At 39.5% G+C, this 27,752-nt stretch overlaps 1 long non-coding RNA gene across 2 annotated transcripts in view; it reads right to left on the bottom strand.

The window, feature by feature from the left end:
- LOC124068574 overlaps positions 1 to 26,600 on the bottom strand; it is a 117,185-nt gene extending 90,585 nt beyond the window's left edge. For both annotated transcript variants that reach the window (XR_006844940.1, XR_006844941.1), the window contains exons 1-2: positions 26,482 to 26,600; positions 26,174 to 26,373 (exon numbers count right to left, since the gene is read on the bottom strand). This is a non-coding gene — a long non-coding RNA (uncharacterized LOC124068574). The remainder of the gene's footprint in view (positions 1 to 26,173; positions 26,374 to 26,481) is intronic.
- Positions 26,601 to 27,752: the final 1,152 nt, after the last annotated feature.

The following is a 27,752-nucleotide window of genomic DNA, read 5'->3' as shown; positions in this document are numbered from 1 at the left end:
CATAATGTACACAGATACATCAAAAAAGCATCTTTGAGTTATGGACAACTAGGGCAAATTGTAAACTGTGTCTGTTTGACCTTTAAACTCGTTGCCTTTAAGAGAAAGGTACTGAATGGTCACTGCACTGTCGATGAACACATCCTGACTTCTGAACCTTGACTACTCTCATCTTCTGCAACCAGTGTGTGACAAAGCAGCAAGAGAGAGGCATATTTCCATCCACGTCATCCGTCCCTCTGTTTTGTAAATAATTTGTCAGCTGTAATATTTAATGTAATTAATATTTAATGTACTTCTGACTAAAGCTGTTCTAGCTCCTGTCCTGCCATTATTGCCCTTCTAGCCACATAGTGTTAGTCTCATCAGTCTCAACCCATCACATATCAGCAAGGATTTTCACTCCTCGTTTTCTACAAAGCAAATAACCCCCACGTTATATTCTGACAATGTTCCTAATAATTGGCAGTCAGCTTTTGAAAAACAAAACAAGGAGTCAAAGTGAACAGTGTGAGGAAAATTCAAACAGATATGGCAGAGAAGAAGATAAAAGACAAATAAAATGATTACAGAATGTACTAACAGTGATGCAAAGATGAGGATAATATCGTCGTGTCAGAGTGTAAATTTATCAAATACCTCACAAGTCAGATCTCCGTTGAAGGAAGATTTATATCTCTGCTGGCTTCACTGAAATAAATCACTGTGAGTTTGTGAGTCTGCTCAACAATAGTGAATAATATGGGAAGTCAGTTGTGAGCTGCATGTGTGATTACATATATGAATTGGCATAGATTACACTATACCAATTTTACATGTTAAAAATGTTTAAATAGTCAACAGTTCACTAAATATACTACATACATATACATATACTACATATATGCAACTGGGTAAAAGGTGAGGCACCTTTTGGTGAAAGACTAACTGTCAACAAATGTCACAACCACTGGGCGTGATTACATTCATCACTGGCATGATGATGTGAACACAAGGCCAATACACATGACTGTCGAGCACTACTTAAGCAACTGCATCTCTGTCACTGCTCTCAGTGATTTTCAAAATGACTGCAGACAGTGATTGATCTTGCCTTAAGGTCCACAGTGACACAGTGCTGCAAAATTAGCTCAGTCTTGACAGTATGGATTCATTTCACAGCTTGGAAAAAAATATTCAGTGCAGGTGCAAGCTGCTGGCCAAACAGGAGGTGCATTTAGAACCACAGGGATGGAATGGAAGAGGAAGGTAGAGCACTCACGACAGCTAATCACAACCAGGTTAGAGCTCATAGACTTTTACAGTGTATTAGCTGGGGAAAAAAGGTGGACCAAAACACTCTCACCATTTTGCCAACATAAAGCCTCATATAGCAGCTAGCGTGGCCGTGTGAGTGGATAATTTGGTCTTGTTAATCACTTTCAGTCTCCATTAGTATAAAGTGTGTGCTGTAAGGCAGCATTTCCCCTGCACAAAAATTACAAAAATAGATTACTTCACAGAGTACTTCATTTTAACTGCTTCCATCTTTTTGAAATGAAGGAGAAACGGCAAGTTATAAAGTCCTGTTCCATAGCATTATTGCACACTTTGTTAAGTATTAGTGTTTGAAAGCCCTCTCCGTGATGACTTGACTGAAACTGAACCATTAGCCTCCTCAGTGGTATCTGTATCAACATGTTAAAGCGAGTGCAACCATTTTGGGTTTTTTTTTTGTTTTGTTTTGTAAGCTGCAAGCCCTTATCCTGTTTACTGGTGTTCCCATTTCAGTTTTTAGTGCTGTGCTAAAAGCTAAAAGCTTTTCAGCTGTGTCCATGTGCAGCTTATGTGCACATATATATCTTATCTACCAAGTTTCAAACAAAAGGACAAACTTATATACATGTGCTTGAGCAAATAAACACTTTATTGCTACAGGTGTTTTGGTGCAGTGGGTGTGACATTAAATCAGACTTGCTTGGGTTCAATTTAGCAGTCATGCACAGTTCTCAAAACAACTGACCAATCACTGTCGAGCCCTTGCCACCCCTGACACCCAATCACAAGTGAACTAAACATGACACCTTGTCAGACATCCTCCCCCCACAGTCTGGAGTGTAGGTAGGGGGAAAGTGTGTGTATTTCCTGAATACCTTTAAGGGCCAAGGTGCATCGAGATGAACAAGAGCAATGTGTGCCTGTGTACTTTGCGCACTGTGTTTTTGCTCTCGCATGGATGACTGAGGGCAATCAAGAGTAAATGCGTGAGCGTGATTTTCTTGCTCTGATGGGAATTTCTCAGCTTGCCATTTGATGGTCAGTGAGGCTCTTTCTTTGGATACCTGTGAACTGGCAGCGAATTACTTTGAAATAAACCAAATATCTTTCCACACCAATCACTCTTCCGTGATGTGCTGGTTTGTTGAATGTTGGATGCTTTATTGACATACGGGTCAAGAGACACAGGTCAAGTGGAATCCTTTATTTTTGAGCATTCTGTATTTTGTCCCTCAGACCACTGTATGTCAGATGAAGTCTTTTTTCCAACATATAATAATGCTTTGTTTCAGTCACAAGAGATACATTAAAAATGATGCTGACCACTGAATGTGACTTTTAAATCAGACTAAAATAGATATCAATAAAAATACTAATAAATACGTATCTAAAAATACATAAACACCTGATATGTTCCATAATTGATAAGATAGAAAAGATAAATACTGACATATTTACCTTTGCCTTGTTAAATTAAGGGTGTGATTACACACCCTACAAAACACGTATTTGGTATGTGTGTGTTGGTATGTGTACCCAGCAGGACCCCTGGTGTAGGCTGGACACCCCTTAGACGGTACAGCAGCACATAACAGCAGGGTGTAAGATGCAGGCGGGAATAGCACATATGGAACATCATAACAACTGGCTGGCATAGCGTACAGGAACATCTACAGTGAGTATGGGCTGGAAGTCACAAGGTTAGGGCTGCAACCCCCAAACTATTTTATAGTAGTAGTATAATTTACAAGACAGACTTAACCTGTTTACACCCACAGTAGCATAAAATAGCATAAGAATTATGAGGCCTAAATGCATACATGGAGCATGATTTGAAAGGTAACATCTTCTAGTTTATTAAAATTAGCAAAGTAATAAATAAACAATTTCAGTTCAAACATGACTTGTTCTTGTCTAAAAAAAAAGAAACATTTGAATAACAAGAAAAATGATATTCTTTATGCCTAAGATATGAAAATCACCACATCTTCTACATGTAGTCAGGTTCACCTGTTAGCTTGCTTGCCATGCAACCAAACTGCCCATCCAGACACCAATGGAAAAGGAAAACGACAGGCTACAATCAGTGTTTCACTTGCTGATAGGCAGCAGTGGTTACTACAACAGCAAATATAAGCGACAGAGCTAACAGGCCGTCCAACTAGGGGCACTTGCTGCATTCTTTTGATTTGATTTGATTGGTGGACCCTCGTGGACTAAAAGAATATAAATTACTGTTGATGGATATTCACACTTTGTTCAGACCTTAAAAGGTACTGTGTCACTACTCTTTTGTTTATCATGAATTGTTATGAATTATGTAGCGCACATGGTTTCCATAAAATGAAATGAATAACTTAACTGTGGAGAATCAAAGCGGTTAAAACATGGATGACAAGTCCATACTGACAAAAGTTTCAGCGTGTGCATCGTCCAAATTCCCTTTCAACTACCTTAACGCCAGTGACCTGGGGGGTCTAATTCAAAGAAGAAATTTGCCTGAACACGTTTGGTTGAAAAAGCTATTCAAAGACTCTCTCTCCTCTTTTGGAAAATGCACAAATGGCTCAAACCTACTCTCTTACTGTAAATATTTGTGGTCTTATTCTGTTTTTGGATAAGTGGCTTCATACAACAAAAATTCAAGTAGATGAACTCTGATCTGAATATAATATAAAAATACTAATCCATTTCATGTACATTGTAAAAATGCTGATTGCATTACAAAGGCTTTTAAGAATGAAACATCGTCTGTAGGTTGGCCTTAATTCAATTAAAGTTAAACTAAAGGTCACATCTTTGAAGAAAAGTTTGCTGTTTTCATTTGCTATTGTAACAACTGTATTTAATCAGACATTCATGAGATATACGGCATAGACTGCAGAACGACAGTTATGTACACTGTAATACACACGTTTCACATTATGCAAAAACATGAACTTCAGAAATATAATTTAATCCTGTAATTTAAAAGATGTTGTGAAATTGTCTTAATTTTATAACATGTTACTCTTTATCAGTCATAAGAGGTGGAACCTGTGATATAACTTATTACTTATAATTATTACTTATTAATTATCTTGGGCCTTGCATTGCTTTCTTGATTATTTTGATGAGACACACTTTTCTGCTGTATTTGTCTTTGTGCCTACTGTCTTTCTTCTCTTTTCGTCATTTTCATAAATTAAACAATGTCAGCTCACAAATACTGCAATGTAAACTCCTCCACCGACCTTCTGAATCTCTGCTTCGCCATGATGTGTTCTGTTTGATACGCTGGGCACATTCTTTAACCATACTGCTCCGGACCACATCTCTGATTTTTGTTTGTTAATTCTGACATCAAAGTGTTAAAGAAATACACAACGAGGTTCAAGATAGGTCAGCATTTATGGCATAAGTTATGGCTGAACTGAGTTTTATAACAGACAAAATGACAAAGCTTTGTATCTGTCATCTGTGGCTTTTCACACACACTACACGTCAGGCTTCGTGCAAAAACGGTGCAAAAAGCTACATCTGCCACCAGTAAGTGATTCTGAAAGTAAAAACAACTGGTGTTTGAGAGGAGGACTGCTAATGGATATACTGGACATTCAGATGACACATCTCCAGTTGGCAGAAGAGGATCAAAACTAGTTGATTGGCTTTGGAAAAGGTTTGTGTGAAAAGGTTTCTGTGAACCAAGGTACCAAAAATGATCAGCATTAAGACTCAGGTCCAGATTAACTACATATTAATGCTAGTTTCAAGTAGTAAATTTCATTACAAGTCAGACCAGTGGGAATAGTGGCATCCACGCTGTTCCCCAGGAATGAATGAGACTTCAGTTCACTAAAATCAGTATTCTAATAACCTTGACAACACTCAGCATCGGATAATGTCAACCTAAAATTACAAGAAGCTCATTTACATACTTGTACTATTCATAGTGTAACTACTATTCCATTGCTAATTTTAGGATATAAAGCACTTGTTACGATGAAAGGTCAAACATCTGAAAACTTTCTACAGAAAAAAAACTGCAGATGCTCCTCTCAATCCAGTCACCCAAAAACACTTATTCTGAAACAAACATTTGTGCAAGACAAACATACGTTGGAAGTGGTCTTTCTGGGAATAAATAAATAAAGTAATGAATAAATAATCTTATATGATGCTCAAAAAACATTACCAAAACAAGAATGACCTATGAGCTGAGGGATGCTTGCCTGGAATACCAAAATTTGCAAAGCTGTCCTTTAAATGCAGCTTGTGCTTTGTTTTCCTCCACTTGTGTCCTGCCCTACAGCGAATCTTTTTAAGTCTCTTTTTTTTCAGTTTCACTGTGGCTCTTGGTTTATTTGTGACTTTTATTACTTTTTGTGAAGCAACTGAGTCAATGTTTGTGCTTAGCTCTGAGCAGTTCTTACCCAGTGCATTTGAGGAGGGTAAAAATGAGGTGCTGGATTGAGTTTACAAAGGAAAAAAAATTCTTAGCATTTATGATAAAGGTAAAACTGTATCTAATCTGTATGACGAATGAAAGGAAAATAAAGTTAAAATGCTAAGAACAAAAAGAAAGAGAAGGAAAAGAAAAAAGAAACGACATGAACTCAAATATTAATGTTCAGATGAAAACTGACAGTTGAAAGTAAAGAAAAAGGGGCTGCAGAGGTTTTTATACGTCTATCACTGCCACGACCGAGAGCTATTCGTGTGGTTTGATTTCAAAAATAGCGCTTGGATGTGCCGAGACAAGGAACCCAAAGTAGTAATTCACTGGAGACAATATGACTGAAAACCACATTTTATGAAATCACGTTTCAAGTCCTTGAATTTTTCAAACTGACATTTGTGTGCTCATCAAATGGGAAGAAAAAAGCAGGAGAAAAGAAAAAAAAGAATGTCAGATGTTGCTAAGTAGTGCTGGAGGAGACAGACAGACAGACACACACACACACACACACAAATCCATGAGTTTGTAACATTTCCAAGCAGGATGTGACTAGCTACATAGGAAGTGGGCCACGAACACACTCCGTTAGACAAGTTATTGAGATGCTGGCACTATGTTTGTTTGCTTTCTTCTGTAGCTGTTCATGCACTACCACATCATATCGGATAAACTGCGTCTTTGTCATCTAATTTATTGTTCACAATTATTTTTCATTTCTGTTTATGTTATTTATTTGGAAATGCATTCATACAGGATATCCTGAAATCAGATCTGGATCTGTTACTGATCGAGTACTAAGCCTCACCATCACTGCAAGGTGTCAGACTGCAAGCTTGGGGTGTCCATGTATGTTGGTATGTTTTGTTGTCCATGTTTTGTTGGTATAATGGGCACAGCATGGAAAGAGTTAATACATCCCCTTGGATTTATTGTTCCGACAGTGTGTATGTTTGACAGTTTGTGATCTTTTGCTTTAGGTTACTATTCGGGCTAATTAGTCAATTTTTCTTATCAGTTTTATCAAACTCATTAAGGACCACAACTTTCCCTGATTTGTTTGTAAATCAAAACCAATTGCGCCCTTAAATTCAAATTCCAATTTTATTTAGCTCAGCTAGCTAGCTGATCTAATATGCTGTTTTAAATCTCTGTTGGGGGCTGGGAATGAGAACGCTGCACCCAAGTATTCAGTATGATGGTCACATACATAATATTATGCTAATTCAATATCACAGAGATGCAACAACGGACAGAGCTAGAGCTTTCAGAGCTGACCCTAAAGTCAATATGTTCAATTAATAATGTATCTTAAAGACACAAAAATTAAAATGTTCTTGCGTGTACAACTGTATAACATCAAACTGTCACTTTCTGCCTGGCCCCAAGTGGCAGCAGAATGGTCAGTCCCGACATGTTCAAACATTATAATGTGATCCAATTTCCACTTTCGTGAAGTCCCAGAAAAGCTTCAGTTTTGATCTTTAGGTGTATGTCACACCTTAGGCAACTGAGATGCATATAGTATCATTTAGTGGATTACAGTCATTTCAGTGAAAATTGTGTTGATGTTCAAAGAAAAAGTTTCAGTTCCCACTGCAAACAGAAGTTTGGCATGAAGTGCTGACGGAGGTAGATTTGGTGTGTGTTTGTGTGAGTGTAATGTTGTAGCCTCTCTGACCTATCTGCAGAGCAGTAATTTTATCTCAGTGCATACATTCTTATCGCTGCAACCAAATAACACACACACACCTCTATGCCACTGAGTAACAGCCTCTTCTGATTACACTGTGTTGCTCTCCTAGGATTTGCACATACACACCAACACACACCTGACTGCTACCAAGTAATCGCCTTCTGTGATTACATTGCATGTTCCCCTGAGACCTACACACATGCCACAACACACTCACACACACACACAAATGCATGCAGTGCCATTTTACCCAGAGGAGTAATCTCTGTGGCTGCTATTTGCAGCGAGTGAGTTTCCTCTAACTGGATTACTGCAGCCACTCCTGCTGCTGTCACAGGGGAGATAGAGCAGGTATAGGCCTGGAAAGCTTTCCAGTGATGAGAGAACATCCAAAAGAGATGGCACAGCAGTGGTCCAATCCAACCTTGATATCAAATCTCAAATTTGAAAGATTTTATTTTAGATATGCTAAAGTTTGGTCAAGGGCATGGTTACAACAGTCTACTTTTTTGCAAGAAGAAGTAAAGAAAAAGCTGCATCAATCACATTATGTGCAAATTTTGCAAGCACTTAGCAAAGCACTTTCTGTCCACATGAACATAACAGTAGCTACAGTACCTGCTACAATCAACAAACATTTCTTACATGCAAATTCAAAACTCACAGAAACACCTTAGTGACTCTGTCGCAAGAGCAAAAACACTGTACACACACCTATGTTTAATTACTTGCCTCGTAAACTCAAAAACCTCTCTAATAGTTTGATTGTAGTCGGCATCTCTGCACAGCTCCTTGTTGATGACTGGCTCATTAGGGCCCCTGATTCTATGACTTCCTCATGCATCTGAAAGCAACACATGCTGTACAGTGGTGAGATTCAGTCCCTGTAAAAACTTAAACTTAACTTAAATACAATATAGTTACTTGGAAAATCTACTTGAGCATCAACTCTGTTAGTTGCATGGTCATATGGCACCTGTGCCCTGCTGCACCATCCTTTTCAGTCCTCAAATGTTTATAAAGATGTGTTTTAAATGTCTTTTGTAGGCCTACTCATGCACAGAAATGTCAGAAATGCTCTCTGATAAAGGTAAAATAATTGTTCTAATAGGTATACAGTTGTTTTTTGATGGCACAGTTTCTGCATAAACAGTGCAAAAACAGCATGGTAAAGGAGCACAATCAAACCCCCTGGGATATACAGAAAAGGAGCAGCAGACATTAATCATCGAGATATGAAAAATACATGATTTGAAAATTCAAGCTTACAGAAACATATGGTAGATACTGACACCTAAGGAACCAAGCAGGAGTGGAGGGGGGAGCGGGAAACAACAAGCTGGCAGCGTAGCTGGCAGGGATGAATGAGGTGTGTTCTTTGTGCTTTCTCTCTTCTGCTTCAAACATGAACATTAAGTCAACCCTTGTTTCTGTTTGACATCTTGATTAAGTAGCATCCCCAGCCAAATTATGCATCTATTTAACAACATATGCCAAAAAAAACAAGCAAACAATTTATTTGCATTTTTATATCAAATTGCAGTCATGTTTCCTCACTGTAACAAAATAGGTGTACTTTTGTCAGCTTGAACCACCTAATGTCACCCAGTGATATTATGACATTCATCACTTCAGACATCCATCTTTAACTTACAGCAGTACAGGGCTTGCATTCAGAGTCTATGTCAGAAAGACACAAGAGGATGGTTTCTGGTGTCCGGGCCACACTGATTGCTGTACAAAAACACAATTTTATAAATGTATTCACTGATTTTGGTGAAACTGGATCAAATTTAATGAGGAAAATATTCACAGAGTTTCCTGATGAACACATGTCTTTAACTGTGGCTGAAGTGAGCAATAACCCAGTGAACACTACCAAACTCGATCTGAACACAGTTTCAAATGAGACCAGATTTATGAAAAAAAAGTCCAGTACAGAGGTGGCTTATTTTACTTGATGATCAGAATAGTGGATCAGACTTATTACAGTTCATCTTCTAGCTAACATGATTGTGCATACCCAAGTCTGCCCTGATGGTGCATCCTAATGCATCATCAGGGCACCTGAATTTCATCATCAGGGCACCATAAATGTCTGTCCTGAACGTAGTTCTAATCAGTCCAGAAAATACAGAGATACTTAAGAAGAAAACTGAAAACTGAAATTCTTTAGGACTCATCTACTGGATATTTCAGTCTGGGCCAAAGTAATGGACCAATGAACAGACTGTATAACTATCCCACTGAGCAAACGACTAGCTAACAGCAACTACCACAGGGCTAAAAACCATCAACTGTACAATAAAATTTTGTGACACAGGTTCTACAGTTTACAGCACAATAAGGGGTATTACATTTTTCTCTGAGAGCAGGATGCACAGACACCTTTAAGTCACCAGTTAGATTTTAGCCAAGGCCTTCAGTGAAATGCAATGCAGCTTAACCAGACAAACGGGGTCGGCTCAGGAAGACACAGTCTCCACACACTTCACTGAGGTGACAACAAGTGGCTTGTCAGAATATCTATACAAAGGCCAAAGTACACACTAAGTGTAGAGAAGTAACTGGAATCTTATTAATCATTTAGATTTTGTCCAAAGTGCACTTAGCTATAAATAGATAAGTGACAATAGCACAACTATTAAACGTTAATACATATAGGTTTGGAGGAAGCTTTGGGCTTACGTTTGGGCAGTTGGGACTGCGGATTGCAGCACTAATGGTGACTTGACATCATTTGCACAGAATATGGTGGTTTAGGATGAGAAGACCAAATATGTGTTACATTAGAAGGTTCAGATGACAAAAGATGCTGGAAATGCGGCATGGCAGTGTAAAATACAGTTTTCCTCAGTTTGAACGTGTAACCTTGTAAGGTCTGAATGTTATGATGGCTCTCAGGATTGTAAAAAAGTTAGAAAAGTTGGACTCTAACTCTTAGTGGGTGTCGCAGCCACTGTGGCAGAGACAGCAGCAGAATCAATGAGGCACCAGTTCTTTGTTCTTTGTTCTTTTTGGGGCAGTCGTGGATCAGCGGTTAGGGTGTCGGACCCGTAACCGGTGGATCGCTGGTTCGATTCCCCGTCCCGGTGTCCATGGCTGAGGTACCCTTGAGCAAGGTACCTAACCCCCACTGCTCCCCGGGCGCTGCACGCGGTCGCCCACTGCCCCGGGTTTGCTGTGTGTGTGTGCACGTCACTTGGGTGGGTTAAATGCAGAGAACAAATTTCGTTGGAGTGAGTTCCCTCCAATGACAAGATATGTCACTTTCCTTCCTTTCCTTCCTTTCCCTCCTTGCTTTGACAGAACCTTCTCCTGACAGTAGGAGGGAACATTTATTTGCCAGAGCAGTGCTTGAAACGCAGGTTTTTCATTTACCAGGGTACCCAAAATAACTTGCCTTGGAACAACCTACGAGAGACTCAAAGCAAGACGTCAAAAGAACTAGAAGGCACTAACGACATTTTCTGTGACGCATAATGAACAAATGCTGGATCTCCGTAGAAATCAGAGTGTTGACAACAAGCAGAACAAGCAGTCAACAGCAGTGCAGCAGAAACAGCAGGGCTGATTGTGGAACTGACAACATAAATGAAGCAGCTTATCTGAAGTGCCAAATGTCAGTATTTTGTGGGTACGTACTTTGTGGACGCAACGACACAGAAATAATGCAAACAATGGTTACCTAATCTGAGGTCTCAGACCACAAAAACAGACTCTGTATTAATTTATCCTTTAACAACGTCTGCCTGGGGTATTAGGACTATGTGTGTGAGGCACATGGAGCGGAAGAAAAGAAAGCAAAAGGGATAAACAAGAGAAATGTGAGAAAGGAGACAGCGATAGACAGTAGGGGAGGAAGTAACACAAAATGATAGACAGCAAGGTAAGGACAATGAATGTGACTGTGACAGCACCCAACAAGAATCTGGACATAGTTTTCTGGACTACTCCAGACCTTAGTTATTTATTGTAATGTGTTACATCCCTTTTCTAAGTAGCTTTCATTGGTACCCTCATATCTTTATTCCACCTATCCGTCTTCTTTACTCTGTGTTGTGATACTGTTTCTGTAAATCCCTGCCTGCAACCTCCGTAAAATGTTAACTTCATCTTGATGAACTCATGCTGAACCTTGGCCACTGAATTTCAGCTACTGTGCACCAGTGATAACATTCATAATTCATTCATTCTTATTTTTGTACGTTTAGCCATTGCTTATGATAACACTGCATTTAAATTAATTGCTTAGATATGAGAATGCAGCAACATTATTGAAAAGAAGTCAGACAGAGCAAAACAAATTCTAATAAATAAAAAAATCATTTAAGACAGACTTCATTTGGAAGACAAATTATTGTATTTTCTCTCATCAGACCTTGTTTCAACAATATCACCATATTCTCAAAACTAAGCTATTAACAAAGTGTCCTACATTGTCATCCTGCTTTACTGAGTTTCTTTCTTATGTATAAATAAATACCCTTGTGGTATTTATTTTTTGGGTCCATTAGATTGACCCAAGATGTAACTGGAGCCCTTTCTTCCAATTTCCTGGTTTCAGAGCGATCCAACTCACGTAAGCATTAAGGGCCAAAACAACCACCATGTTGTGTACATCAGGATGTGTAAAGCTGTAGTTGTTATATGCACAGATCATGTAGGCGTCTCCATGCTAATTTGATTTATGCATATGTTAGTGTAGTAGGGCAGTGCTACAGAACTTGAAGGTAAATTTAGATCAGAACATGTGCTGATACACCCTCAGCCGACCACACTGCTGCTCTCACAGTTTTAGAAACATTTGAGAAAATGAGACTGCTGACTTAACAATGGGAACACATAGCACCCAATTCAATGATGAAATATGACAATATATATATATATATATATATATATATATATATATATATATTAGCACCTAACTGATAAGCTGCTGTAATTCGACATCTCCCACATAAACAACAGAATACTGTAACAAACCACTCTAATATGTGCAGAGGTGCATGTATTTGAAGTTGAATATAAACAATAAATTATTTTCAGCTGAGCGTATTAATGAACTGAGAGGTTGTTACCAGAAATGCCTTTGGTTAGCAGGTTAGCATGCCTTCATGTGCTCAACGTGCTAGCACACTGCATCTCTGCGACAGAGGCCTGAGGCAAAGTTTTCTTGTGCCAACAAAATGGGAGAAAACAATAACTGAACTACAGAAACTAGACTGAGTTAGGCCAACGTGCAGCTCTTTCTTACATGGCCCTGGTTAGCATTGTGACAAATATTTTTTGTATAGGTATTTTTAATGATGTTACGGGGTAAAATGTTTTCCTTTCCTTTTATTGTGGTTTCCCTTCTTTGTCCGTTGCACTACTGATCCCCTTGTCCCAGCCTCTACTGGCATCTTGACATATGAGCTAGGATATTTCTTTCTCTATCATCCTTTCTTTCCATCTCCTCTCTGTCTCTATCAGTGTGTGTGGTGACATATGGTCAAATGCGGAGTGTACGAAACCTCTTAGCTTTCTGCCACTTCATATTACCACAGCTACTGACAGACAGAAGGGCTGCAAACACACACACACTCACACATGCATACTGCATGCAATGCACAAACAAATGCAGATGTACACTGATACAGTTCTGCTGGACTCACATCCAAACACACACTCGTGTTTGAGGTTGATTGCCACATTTAAGTAGTGGAGTGTGTTGGGACTGTCACGTTTGGTGTCCCTACTCTTGGCGTTTCAGTGAATAAATATTGGAGCTCTCACTGGAATCAATCTCCAGAGTGTGTGTCAGAGAAAAGGCATTACCCTGGGCTCACACAGGGGTCATATCAGGGACCAATGTCTTTTTCACACATGCACGCACGCACACACACACACACACACACATATACACATTACGGTGAGAACACAGTGATTTCTCTGCTCGATACCTCCTCTGCCCCAGCTAACATCAAACATTCAGCAGCCATAACCAATGTGAAATATCTTGGTGGTTGTCCATCTTCTGAGCTTGTAAGCTGGTCTATGGAGTTATTTCAGTTGAATTCAAATCAAACAAGTATGAAAAAGCATCAATATGGCACCAGCTAGAATGAGTTCTATCCCTCTCACAACCTCCAATGATCACCTAAAGTTCAAACAGACAGCACACAGTTATTACCGTCTGCCAGTTTACTTTGGGACATATCCTAATGGGTGGATGAATTCGTTAACCCTCTCTACTCTTGCAATAGCTAAAAGGCTTATCAAAAAAGCTGAAAAACATCTGTTTCCTTTTGAGATGCGCAGAATTTCTGAGAACATGGCAGAACACTACGGTGAAGAGGAAAATGTGGAAGAGACACAAATTCAAAGGTACGGGGAGAAGAGAGAAAGATGGAGCTACAGAGAAAGCTTGTAGTGTGCTCAGCACCAAGGATACTACTGACAGCAAGCTGATTTATGCTTCTGTCAGAACTCCGACCTAAAATATTGTCTTAATCAACAAGCACACAGAGGCAGAGAAATGTTGACCTCATGAACTTTCCACCAGTAAGAGGAGAGATTAAACGTACTGCTATAAACAGTTAATAACACAGTATATATTACCAAAAAAAACCTTGCATGGCAATAATAATATGATAAATTTATTCAGTTTCACCTAGGTTTTTCTATTCATCACACTGTCAAACAAAAGATTACACGGAGTATATTCACCATCTAACCCTGAAACAGTCTCCGTATTGGAAGTGGTTCTAAATTTGTGTGTATCTGGTTAATTTATAAGCACTTGAAAGTGTCAGAGGACCAGAAAACCTGCCACTTATTTTGATGAGCGCTGCCTTTCCTCTGCACTGTATCCGGTGTTTGACCGAGGATGTGCTGAGGCAAAGTGTAGTTCCTTTTACTCGAGTGGATGGCACACATGCCCATTACTGTAAGTGCAATAAAAACTTTGCCAGTAAAAAGCCAATAAGCAAATAATTTATCAAACACCTGTTCAACAAGCTTAAAAAGAAGAGAAATTAAAGCAAAGGCTCAAATCTTCACAAGCCCAGACGCCTTGCTTTAACTCTTTGAGTAAATATGACCTGGATCACTCAGAATCTCCACAGATATAAAAGAAGAGAAATGTTTCCAGCTGTTGCCTTCACTCCCTCCTTCACCTCCAGCATGTTATTTAAAAAGCTTCACTTCACCAGCAGCTGCCAGGCAGGGGACAGCAGAGGAGAGAGACTGATTTATATCGTTTACATTCTACATACATAAGAATTAAAATGTTCAATTATCAGAAATTTTGCTTTTGTGAACACTGCCGTCGTGCAAAACAATGTTTTGTCATATATAAAAATTATAAATATTTCAAACTAATTTAATAATAATAATTTCAGTTTAATATATGGGCAGCAATAAAAAAAAGAGCTGACAAGATTGTAGCATTAGTACAATCCTTACTATACCCATTCATAATCCCTACAGTATCACAGTTTAGTAGTTGTCACTTTATGCTGAGATAAAGTATCAGATGAAGTAGCACTGAGTCTTTTTATAGAGCAGATTAAGTAGACAAACACATCAGTGCTAATTTGTTTCTTTGTTTTTCTTGGTGAATTCAGGTCATCATAAAAGTCTTTCATGAGACCAAAACGAGGACCCTGTCTTCCGCGATTTTACCAGAAAGCTCTGCGTGTGTGCGTGTCCACATGTGGTGGCTTTGGGGTTATGTTCAATCTAACTAAACTAAATGTTAATTTCAAACCCAAATGTGCTTTGCACAGATAATTTGGTATGAGTACCTCATCACAGAAGTCTGCTTCTCTTTGTGCCCAGGGTAAAGTTTAGTTCAGTTTCTGAACAGCAGGCTTTGGAATCAGGTCATGGCTTTGACTGTCACACATGTAGCTCTACAGTCAGCTACAGGAGCTGCTGGTCAATGAGGACTGTTCATTTAATGCTGTGAATTCACACTTTTTCCTCCATAGAAATGATATGACATGTAAGACTAAACATTAACAGTCATAAGACTTTCTCAGCCTGATCTAGATTAGCACACAGACTGTGGGAACAAGGCAGCCTAGCATTCAAAACCTCTCCCCCATGAGATGGGATTTATTCAGCTACTGTGAGTACCCACGGGCCTGATAGAACTGAAGGTGAGAGAGAGGAGACTTTTTTGATCCCTGAGGGGAGGGGCATTTTGTTCGGACACAAAAGCGATGGATTTGAAAGAGTTATACACAGGTTTGCATGTGTGTGTCCTTGTTTCTAGTCCAAATAATTGTTCATGTGGACAGCTATCATATAGGTCTAGAAAAAAATGGATTCAGCCTTTGACAAACCATTGCATGCAGACAAATGAATACATGTTGCCATATTTAAGAATTTCCCTTCAGGGATAAATAAAGGAATTCTGATTCTGATTTATCCCATATTCGTGCTGTTAACTCACTCCTTAAACTCTCTTAATCTTGACCTTTTTCCAAAGTAACAGCCAATAATCACCAGGGAGACTTAACCCTGTTTTGCCTTTTATGAGTAGAGATTTCTATGTGTGAAAGTAAGCAGCTTTTTTTAATACGGCAAATTTCTATGACTTCCAAATATTTACTACTTATTTATAATTTAATAAAGAAGTGTTTTTCACTGTCTGTTTACTCTGTTGTCACTAAATGTGAATGGACAGAGAGGGTCAAACTTTACCCCTTTGGCGACATGAGTCAGCATTGTAGAGGAAGGGCTAAAGCCACAAGACTATTTTTGACAGTGGTGAATTAAAAGAGGGGGGCCACTGGTTGCACTTGATGCTGTTGGTGCTCATGTTTTATGTGTGAGTCACTTGTTGTTAAATATGTTAAAGCTTTAAATGATGGCCTCATCCCATATTCTTTTTGAAAAATGATGATTATCTGGTAGACATTCAAAACCAGAAAAAGACCCAGTAACCATCAAAATGGCAAACATCCAACAACAAGTGTCAGGCATGAAGAGCTGGACACCAGGCCCTGATATGATCCGCGTGTACTGGCTAAAGAAGCTTACTGCACTCCATGAATGCCTAGCACCAGAAATGAACCTGATGCTGATGGATAGGACTCACCCAGCTTGGCTAACCCAAAGAAGGGCAGTCTTGATCATGAAAGATCCACAGAAGGGAACAATTTCATCCAACTACCAGCCAATAACCTGCCTCTACACAACATGGAAGCTCCTGTCAGGCGTCATAACGGCTAAGATAAACAGGCACATGGCTCAATACATGAGCTTGAATGACAGCAGAAGGCGTATGTTGCACTTTGAAATCTTATTCTGCGTGAGTCTAGCCAACAATCATGGCCACTCTCATAGCGTCTTGTCTTCTCAAAGATGCCCCTCCAGCACTTCGCAGCTCCAAGGCAGAGCACCCTTGGCTTTGAAGGCAGCCACGATGCCGTCTAGCAGTAGGATAAAAAAAATGGTTCAGAGGAGGGCAACTATCTGCCTGACCACATTCTGCTTCCATGGTAAGGAATGAGAACTGTTCTGATTGACTAAATGAGAGCATATGTGGTGGAGGGTGGGTGCACAGTGTGTACCCAAGCAGTGACTCTTTCAGGAGTGGTGGATTCTTGCAAATGCTAAAAAAGATACTTTCATAAAAATTATCTAGGGCTTATTAATATCAAATTCAGTTAATTTACCCTGTCAGAAGTAAAATAAGAAAATCAGAAAAGCAGTAACAACTTCATTGAAAATGAAGCTGCAGCCTTAATAGAGAAAATGTGAGAAGCCAGAATCTCCTTTCAACAACATTTAAACAAGATTAAGAGTCTACAGTCATGCTAGCAGTCCAGCTAGAGTAAAATAGGGAGTTTTGAGCTAAATCATAATGTTAGGATGCAAACATGCTCATAAAATTTACTATCATTTATCCTTACAGTAACATGGATGTATTAATTTGCTGCAGAAATCCATGTAAAGCTTTAAAATGAAGATGCTTGTCTATTTTTATTTTAAATCTGATCTCATTTCCCACACACACAACCATTTTGTCACACATCTGTATCAATATGAGACAATCAAAATCAGAGTAACTGAACAATGCATTTTCCTATGGCTTATTATGTAATTTTTGTACCTAAATTTAACCAAAGTCCTGTTTCATGTTAAGCATGTGTTACAAAAGCTTTGTGACAGACAAAAAGTTTTAAGTGTGTCTTCCACTAAAACAATGGAGAATGGAGAAAGAAAGAGGCACATGACTAAGCAGCAACAACAAGTACTTGAAACCCTGGTTTGGGTCATGAGACAGAAGAACTGAGCTGCTTGGTTCGCTGTATGTCTGCTCAGTGCAGTGGGTGAGCTCAAACAGGTCATGTTCTATAATGTTCTTTAGACCTTTTGCAGGGTACCAACACAGCCTGACACTATGATACTTTGTGAAAATACTTAAACCGATGTCAGAAAGAGAATGAGCGCCAATGCTCATTTTACTAACACTGGTAACACCTGAGCCCAGCTGGTGTCAGAGTCTTAAGAACTAAAGGCAGCTGATCACTAATACAGCAGTTAGCACATATTAATTCAGTTCAGCTAACAGGTTACTTAGGTACTGGTCCAGATCCAGTGGGCCACAGTCCAGTGCCCTGTTGTTGGAGTTGGAAATTTTAGGCCACATGGACATATCATGATATATATACTAGCATTAGGACTGATTTAGTACGAGACAAAGAGAGATGAAAAAAAAAAAAACAAAAAACAAAATGCCTTTCTTTTACCGTTAGTTGCATTTGCCAGGGAGTTGTGCTATTTAATTTACACATCCAATGCTATTAAAGTTGGCGCATTGCAGTGAAACACAGTTGGATAGCTGCTGCTCTTGGCTGGCTGGCTGGCTGGCTGGCTGGCACAGGGGTTGGAACTTATGGGGGTTATCAAAATTTTGGTCCTCACACGGAAATGGACATCCATTCCTCATTGCAGGACTGTGTAGGACTGCATGTCCTAATAATGCTGTAGGCCCTCTCTGGTACAGCAGTCTCCCCTCTGCAGCACTGAGGTAGATCTATTTCTCCTTCCGCCAGTGGCTCACTACACCTCAGAGGCAGTCCAGCACTGCTGTGTACTACAGTGTCCCTGCTGTGTGTTCTGGGGTCTTACAAGAAGGGTGAGTGGCCATGTTTTCAGTTATTAATTTAACTGTTATCTGTCATTACCTCAGGGTACAAAACAAGTCAGCTTGGGTTCAGAACTCACAAGTGAATTTCACAATGCAGGCTAGCCAGCCATCAAACCCAACTTAAGTATTGCCAACACACTTCTTAAAGAACAGATCATGGCTTGACCCATGCCACCATACAATATTGGTTCATTTTATCCTCCCTCTCAGAGACACAGCCAATGTAATACAATGATTACTCATTATTAAATGCCAGTATTGATACATGCAGATCATTTGTACTGATTTCCAATAGAAGAGTTAAAAGTAATTCATTAAAAATGAAGTACAGACTTTATTGTACAAAACAAGTATTTCATGGTACCAAACGAGCTGAAGGAGGGAGCAAAAGTAGCGACAAAGTAGGCCACAGCAAATTGGAGTATGATGGAGCCTACAGCATAATAAGAGACAGAAGCTCCATGAGGTTTAATGTTGTCTTACTTGATTTTTTACCGCCATGTCTGCTGTTTAGTGATGGGAAGGTAGTGCACAGTGGGGTTATGGGCTTAAAACAGCTGCTTACTGCAGCTGGAATTGTTAATGGCAGCAGTGCAAGTGAAACAAAACACCAAAGCTGCCAGCTGAAAACCAAAACAAAGTTCATGTAAAACACTATGGCAGATCTAAGTAATATCTCAAAGCTATGTCTTCATGTGGAAACCAGGCTCGTTATTTTATCTATACAGTTCTTAGAGCAGGAGAAAGGAAGCAGGTTACCAACAACACTGATCTGCATGTTAGCTCAGGTAGAAGAAGCATGTGATGCATTAGTCATCTCTTACCTAGCTGACCCAAACATATGCACAAACAAAGATGGGCTTACTATACATATATTCATTTTTCTCTTCCTCCATTGCTCTTTCTCTCTGTCCTTGCTATAACAGCGTAGTGAATATGAATAAAGCAGAAGCAGTGCAGCACCATGCATATCAATGTCTTCTCAATAAATTATGAACCAGATGTAGAGAGAAAGAGGCAGAATAGGCCTGTGTGTCCTGCTGTGTGGCCAAGAATTCAAAATCTCTAATAACATAACGATTCTTCCGTGGAGTAAACATCTAAGGTATATTATTGAACAGATTACACAATGGCCGACTATTATAACACTCTTGCAATAAAATGTTCTGTTCTAAAATGCACATAAAAACAGTCAAGATTTAGCCTCATGTGAACTTGGTGACACAGTAAATTGAATGAAATTTAGCTGCTTAAAAAAAGTTTCCACCTCAGTTGAGTGAAAAAACTTTACACACAAGTACATTTACACACTAACTGAACATGGGATCAAAGTAATGTCAAAACTGGGTGGACAAATTTTCTCCTCCTATCATCTATAAGACAGTGAGGATAATGCACATCAATAATGGATGCAGAAACCATAATGCTGTGGGCAATGTAAACAGGAAGGATAATGTGCTGACATGGATTAAGTAAGTTATACTGAATGCACTTGTACACCCAACCTTACCTGATCGTCAAACTCAGATAACAATGTGTATGTTGTTGCCCAGAAAACAGTTCCACTTATGTGAAATTTGAGAAAGAGTATCTCATTATAAATACCTTTATTTCTAGCTCCATGACAAGCCATGTATTGAAAACACACATTCACAAACTGACTTTGTCCTGGAAAGCAAAACTGGCCCCTTTTAAATAGAAATAAAGCATACATCACCATAAACTGCAGAAAGCAAATTGTTAGACAGTGGTGATGCAATTAATGTGCATTCTCCATCCTCTACTCTTAAACCTCTAAATATCCTTTCTTTAGAACCTTTAGAACACATCCTTGTTTACTGTATGGGGAAGTTGGGTAACAGTTGTTGTCGGTGAGAAGAGAACAGAACTGCATTTTATTTATCTACAAAGCACTTGGCAAACTAGCTGGATATCTGTCATGTCTTAATTATAAATCAGGTTCACTCTGCTTTAGGCCCCAAAACTTTTTGGTTCTTGAAAATCAACATGTCAGGACTGAGATTGAGAAACTGGCTCTAACATACTCCACAAATGTGGAACAATCTGCAGAACTTTTTAAAAACAGACCAATTCATTTTTTATGAGTTTAGATTTAGACTTAGAACTGACGCCATCACTCATATTGTCCTTGACCCGTTTGCTGTGTAATTTGTTGATGTATGTCCTTTTATTGCTTTATATGTATTATATTGTGTATGTATTGTAATCAGAGCATGATTGCAAAACCAAGATGGCTCACAATGGCTTTCCCTGCTTTAAATAAAATGGCCCATTTGACTACTATGCCTTGAACACCTCAACTATATAAAAACAGAAATACAAAAAACTTTATCTTCAAAACAACAATATCTGTGTTTAGTGCTTTCTAATGTAAAACTTTTAGATGTTTGGTTTTTGAACACACACACGCACGCACGCACACACACACACACACACACACACACACACACACAGACACACACTCCCATTGTTTGGCCCTGCTGTTTAAAAAAGTTACTTGTGTAATTAAACACCTCACCTCATCAAACTGAAATAAAGACAGAAGCTGGTGTGCAATATGAATGACATGTCCAGTTAGCTTCCAGTTATTCTTCTTTAATGTGACAGGCTCACCACACAGTCGAGCTTGCCATCTCTACCATTTAATTCAGAGCAATTCAACATGATAGCTTCAGCCCAGTGCCAGTGGATCAGCTCCTTTTGTTATTTATAGGTCAGAGTTTCTTGGCCTCACATCACCTGCTACAAGCTGAACATGATCCAACAACAAGAAGCCCATAAGCTTTGATTAATTCATTAAATTGTCATAAGGATGTTTTGCAAAACCACAACCAGGCAGCACGTTCACACCCACACTGCACTCTTACATGATTACACACACAAACACAGATGTGGGTGCAAACATTAACACATATGCATGCACACAAAAGCAGGTTTCACATGCACACAACCACACTCACACGCACAACATTTGATCTGACCAGCTGCTGTTTAATTGATAATTATTCTTTACAGTGGAAGGAGATCCAAAAAGGAACTAAGCTGATCACCTGTGCTTCCTCTAGTATCATGTGATACTGTTGGTCTGGCTTGTGTGTGTTTGTGTGTAACTACATGTTTTGTGTGTGTGTGTGTGTGTGCGCGTGCGTGTTGCTTTTTCCCTCTCTTTGCTGGCCCTGTGCACAGACTTCAGCCTCATTAGGGCACCTCTGAACTTTCTCAAATGTCACGGCCCTGTTATCTGAAGCCACTGTAGGCCCACACTTTAAAGGTTCACTCTTCTTCCTGCAGCTGTTTGGATATTAATTTCTTAGAACATGTTTCACATCTACACATTGCTGGGTTAATTATTTTTATTAGTTATTGTTATTTTTATTATTAGATACTGAAGCTTTCATGATCTTTCACTCAGAAATTCTAAAGATGTCAGGAGCACCAGATACCCACTGACAGGAAACAGTTCCCCACAGGCTTAGGAAATTAACTGCTTCTTTGTTGGATTCGAGAAAGAACCGGACAATGTTGCTTCAGCCCAGTTGGACCATCCGCTTACCCTCCACATACAAGAGGTTAAGAGAAAACTGCCAATATCTAGTGTCACTAGATACCCACACAAGTCTTAGGACATATAAGATCTACTCACTCCCGCACCTTAGACCAACACCAGTACGCATACAGGGCAAAGAGATCCACAGAGGATGCCATAAACGGTGCTCACACAGCACTGACCCACCAGGAGCAGAATGGAGCATATGTGAGGATGCTTTTTGTTGACCACAGCTCTGCTTTTAACTCTAGCAGGCTGGTTATGGAAATGCTGGACCTGGGTCTCAGCCACCAACTGTGTCTGTGGATTAAGGACTTCCTCAGCAACAGTCCACAGACAGTGAGAGTGGGTCTCCACACATCCCCAGGCCTGACCCCCAGCACTGCAGTACCAAAAGGATGTGTGCTTAGCCCCCTTCTACTCCCTCTACAGGTACAACTGAACACCTGTTCAACCCATGAACACAATCACAGACTGCTTACTGAGATGAAGTTTGCAGATTCACAGAATGGTGTACTGTTAATAATTCATCTCTGACCATCAAAAAGACAAGCTTCTCATAGGCTTCAGACGACATCAAGAGGAGGTCCTGACACTGGAAACAGAGGGAGAGGATGTAGAGAGGGTGTCCACCTAGGAACCCATGTCAGTGAGGACCTCAAGTGGACTGTTAATTCCACCACTTTGGTCAAAAAGACGAAACAGAGACTCCACTTTCTCAGAACCCAAAGGAAGGCCAAACTCTCTGCCAAGCTGCTGGAGTCATTCTATCACTGCTCAGTAAAGAGCAAACTAACTTACTGCATCATCATCTGGATTTTCATCCAGAGTTTTCCAGAACCTTGGGGTAGGATGGGAATGAACTGAACCATTTATACTGTATTTCTGACTTCCTACCTCCAGCTATGAAGAAAACAACAGCTGAACCATTTAGGGTAAAAACAAAAGTATGTTCACTGGACCTAATTAATGTTCTCATCTATGCATTCAACTATGTGGAAGAGCAGCTGTATTCTGTTCCATGTGTAAAGGACTGCCACAATAATGATAAATGTCTCAGAGGGATTAACAATTAATCACAAACAAAACATTTGACCGGCATAGACATTTTATGATAGTCATTATCATATGTTTTATTATATTTACATATAAATCCAAGCATATATAATAGTGCATGAGCACCATGACTTCATGACTTTTTGAGTTTTTTCTTTCTTCTACTGTTAAACAAGGTTCATAACAGAACTGATTTTTGGAAATAGGAACTTTTTTTGTTTTGAAGCGGTTTTGAAGGGGTGACCAACACTATGACAGTGCTGTGCTTTGTTAAAAAAGATATTTAGTTATTCTGCTTTTGCAGATAAAATACGGGAATAATACAGGTCATTCCAAAAAAGATGAAAAATTGCGGTGAAAAGGGTTTGAATTCCTTGGCATGCTCATGATGAATCTCTGCGAAGAGGGTGGAAGTACAGGGTGTGAAGGACAATATTTTTTAATGAACTAGCTTAAGACTTTCTATTTACCTCCAAAAGCATGCATTTTCTTTCATGTGCATTTGAAGTTTGTCTGAGGGCCATCTGGACTGAATCGTGATTTACCAAAGCAATTCAAAGGAAACTGAGCTGCTCCTGCTTTAAATCAACACAGGGTGGAGATGGAGCCACTGTTCTGATGACAAATCTGCTGAGAGCTTCAGAATGTCACTTGTTCTACAGCACCAGTAAAGCAAAGACATGCACACACGCACACACACCTTTCTCTATGCTGCTGGTGTAAAAGTATCCTCAAAACAAACAATAGCAACTTGGACAAAACCTGAACTCACCTCTGATAATGTGTCATCACTCAGTAACCCTGCACTGACCATGACAGCTGACTCCCACACACACACTTGCTGGTTTTGGGTGTATAAAAATTGCTTCCTAATTATAGTAATTCCCTATATATAGACAGATCAATAGATAGATGGTTAGATAGACATATATGTAGATATATACATATAATTGTTTGTGGGGCAGAAATGCAGCCAAACAGATCAGTCAGGACACTTGCATATAGCTGAATTGGGTTTATTTTTTTCTCACATTGTTAAAAATGCCTTTCTGCGGGCCTTTATAAGCTAATTTAAAGGCACAGCCAATGTCCGTGAGTCATGGCAGGATGAGTGACCCTGTAGGTGTTGATGGCTTGACAATGCAGATGACATCTCAACATGCTGTGGCAGTTGTTACATATCCTCCATGACTAGTTCAGCCCCTGCTGGCTCAGGGGAGATGTGATTACAGGGCTCTGCAATAAGCCTGCAGTCTGTAGTGGAAAGTACAAGGGCTGAGGGTAAATTATTGATGAAGATTCACTGTTTGAAGGATTGAGTGACCGACTGTCTGATTGCCTGAACATGAGTCATGCTGCAGATAGAAAAGAAAAGAAATTGAACCAAGAGAAGAATGGGGTTTAGATTGAGGCTATTTAATTACCTCCTGTTGTTCTGGCTGACTTTATTCACTTCTTTATTTGTTTCCTAATTTCTTTTACTTCATTTTTCCTAATGCCCTCTTGTCGCTTGTCATCTCCTTTCACATCTGCCTTTGTCTTTCCCCTCTCTTCCACACCCCCCACCACTCCTCTATTCTATTTTGTTTCCTGCTTTTCCTCCCCTGCTCAGCTCAGGTGATATAAGGTATGGCGACAGCTATTGAAACCTGAGGGATTAAGTAAAGCTATTTCAGTACCTTGGACTAACACCACAACACCTCACACACATAACGCAAACACGCCACAGACAACCAGGTGATATAAGGTAGAGAGACAGAGCTATTTAAACTTTGGGGGAGGAAGTGTGTCTGTTTTTAAGACACAGGTCTTTCAGGCAGGGATAACAAAGATGCAGCACACATATACACACATCCATGCAGGCGCACAGTCACAACCACACACATATACAAAAAAGTTGATATACTCCACCCACACACGTGAAGAGAACAAACAAAGTGTGACACAGGGACTGTCACGTTGTTTTCAAAATCAGGAGGACCAAGAACCTGAAGTCAACACCCAGTCAAGGCCAGCTCAACACCTCTATGAACATTTTTCAGTGCTTATTTTGCACAAGTCGAAGCTCATTTCTTTCGTGTCCACGGGCATTTGTATAATGAACCGTATAAAACGTATCCCTTGCCATCAGAATTTAAATTCCGCAGATGCATAACACAACAGATGTAGTACATGTCCCCTTTCCTCCATTAATGGTGAATATAAAACATTAAATGCTTCACTAATTTGATCCATTCACAGGGCATTTATTGTCTGCAGAGACTGCATTCTCTGGACTTTGATGATCGCCTGCTTTTTCTTATAATGACCATGAGGTTGAAATCAGTGGTGGAAGAAGTACTCAAATTTTGTGCTTAAGTGGAAATAGCAATACCACAGCGCAGAAATACTCGTACAAGTGAAAGTCCTGCATTCATTCATTTTACTTCAGTAAAAGGAAAAGGTGGTTTAACTACTTTATAGTTTATTTGCTGGTGAGCTTGTAAATTTCCCATCAGGGATCAATAATATTTTGTAGCACCCGACCAGCTATGTGGTTACCAACAGCTGACAGGATGTAGTGGTACTAAGGACAGGGCCCCGGGTATTTCATTTATGGCTGATTTGACAGTGTCTCCACATTGTGTTTCACTATGGTCATCCCTTTTTATTCTCAAATTCACTTTAATGAAACTCAAATACAACACACATGCAGTACTTTAAATGCAATGCAATGAAATGACAATTTAGTAAAGTAAAATTTGGTTAAAAAATAAATTAATAAAAAATTAAACCAATGTATCAAAAGATTCCAATTAGTTTCTGAAATTTTGCTCTTTGAACTTCAGTTCCTCTCACACTCATACCCATTCACTCTGCAGCAAACAAAATAAATATCCATTCAAGTAAGCAAACCCGTTTCAGGCCTGAATCGATGCTTGTGAGCGTTGAGGTCTAAAACTCTGTGATCGTTTCACTAACACAGCAAACAAAAAAAATAACAAGCATGTGCATGAAATAAGTACTCACGACTTTCCACGAGCAGTCTGATGATGGGAATGATGATGGTATGAAGAGGGGCCAAACATCAGGCAGGCGGAGAAAAACACAGTCCCGTTGACAACCACACGAGCTCCTCAATTGGTCCAGATAAAAAGTCCCACGGCTGTCTCCTCTTCATATCCGTCAGAAATTGTACACAGAAATCTCGTAGCCAACTGTCCTGCCTGGAACTTTTTAACAAACTCATTTTAAGGTCACTTTAACCTCACAGTAGCTTAACAAACCAGCTCGGCATAATTTCACTGTATCAATTTAACTACATGCACTAAGCTATTTACCTTCTGCAAAATCCTAATAAGGCCTGCCGGTAAACTCTGCTTCCGCTGTGGTCAACAAAGGTCAACTTCTTCCGTGACCCAGACGCAAATCACGTAGTGTCTCCGCTCGGCGTCTCTCGTCTCACTACGTCATAAATACGACGTACATCTGCGGGTTTTCCTTACATCCCGCCCCTCTATTGCTTTGATTGGACAGTTAACCTAGCAACATCCAATAGCAATTAAAGAGTGACAAGATATACTGTCGTCTGCTTATTTGTACAACCAGGCCATTTAAATGAATTACTTTTATTTATTATAAATGACAAAGGTTTTTTCATCAGCTATAGGTTTTACCACTTACATTCACTATGAACTGCATGTCAGCACTGTAAATGAACTTTTAACTCTTTTTGAACACTGAACACATCTATTTATTACAATTTCCACTTGCATGAAGTTTTCTTTATGTTTTCACAGCTTTTCTCTATTTAAGGCAATTTCAACTGTTTTATTCTCACCTATAATTGTAATTTAATCAAAGACAAGGACCTCAAAATGAGAAAACACTCATGACAGATTAAATAGCAGAACAGAGTCTTTACTGACACATCAACTATTTACATTATTTACAAAATACAAGGATGGAAGGGAGGACATAAAAAGATACAAAGTCTCTGGGAACTGATCCAACACAGGTACCAGACAGCAGGTGAGTGCTGATAGTCAATAAAACAAAACAAAAACAAAACCATTAAAGCACAAAAATCCAGAAAAATCTGAAAGACCAAGCCTTTCTTCTGATTGGAGACACAAGGGACAAAACTGAAGAAAAACGTGGAATGAGAGAGTTGGTGGAGTTGATTGGCTGAATTGTGGAACTGGTGCATAGGAAAGAAGATCACTGGAAGGTGGTGTGAGACCTGCCCAGCTCCACTCTGGATTGGCTCAGGTAAAACAGACAACAAAACACACATGGACAGGTAGGGTAGGGGGAAAATTATGTGATCGAATTACTATCAAATGATTTACCTGATTCATCTTATTCACCTACTCCTTTATTTCTTTTATCAGATTCACTACTCATCTCTGTTGTTTGTAGAGACTTGATGTCCAGATGATGAATCGCACTACTTTGGCAATCCCTTGACATTTCCTCTAGTGCCACCATGAGGTTGAGATCTGTCGGATTCCCATGAAATATTAATTTGACAGTTGTTCCCATAGGGCTAAATTGTAATCACTTCTTCCTGATGCCATCATCAGGTCATAGTATTCATTTGGTTTTAGAC

The sequence above is a fragment of the Scatophagus argus genome, chromosome 12 (assembly GCF_020382885.2).
Source record: "Scatophagus argus isolate fScaArg1 chromosome 12, fScaArg1.pri, whole genome shotgun sequence".
Classification (NCBI taxonomy): domain Eukaryota; kingdom Metazoa; phylum Chordata; class Actinopteri; family Scatophagidae; genus Scatophagus; species Scatophagus argus.
Note: the sequence above shows the minus strand (reverse complement) of the source record. Positions and strands in the feature narration are given on the sequence as shown.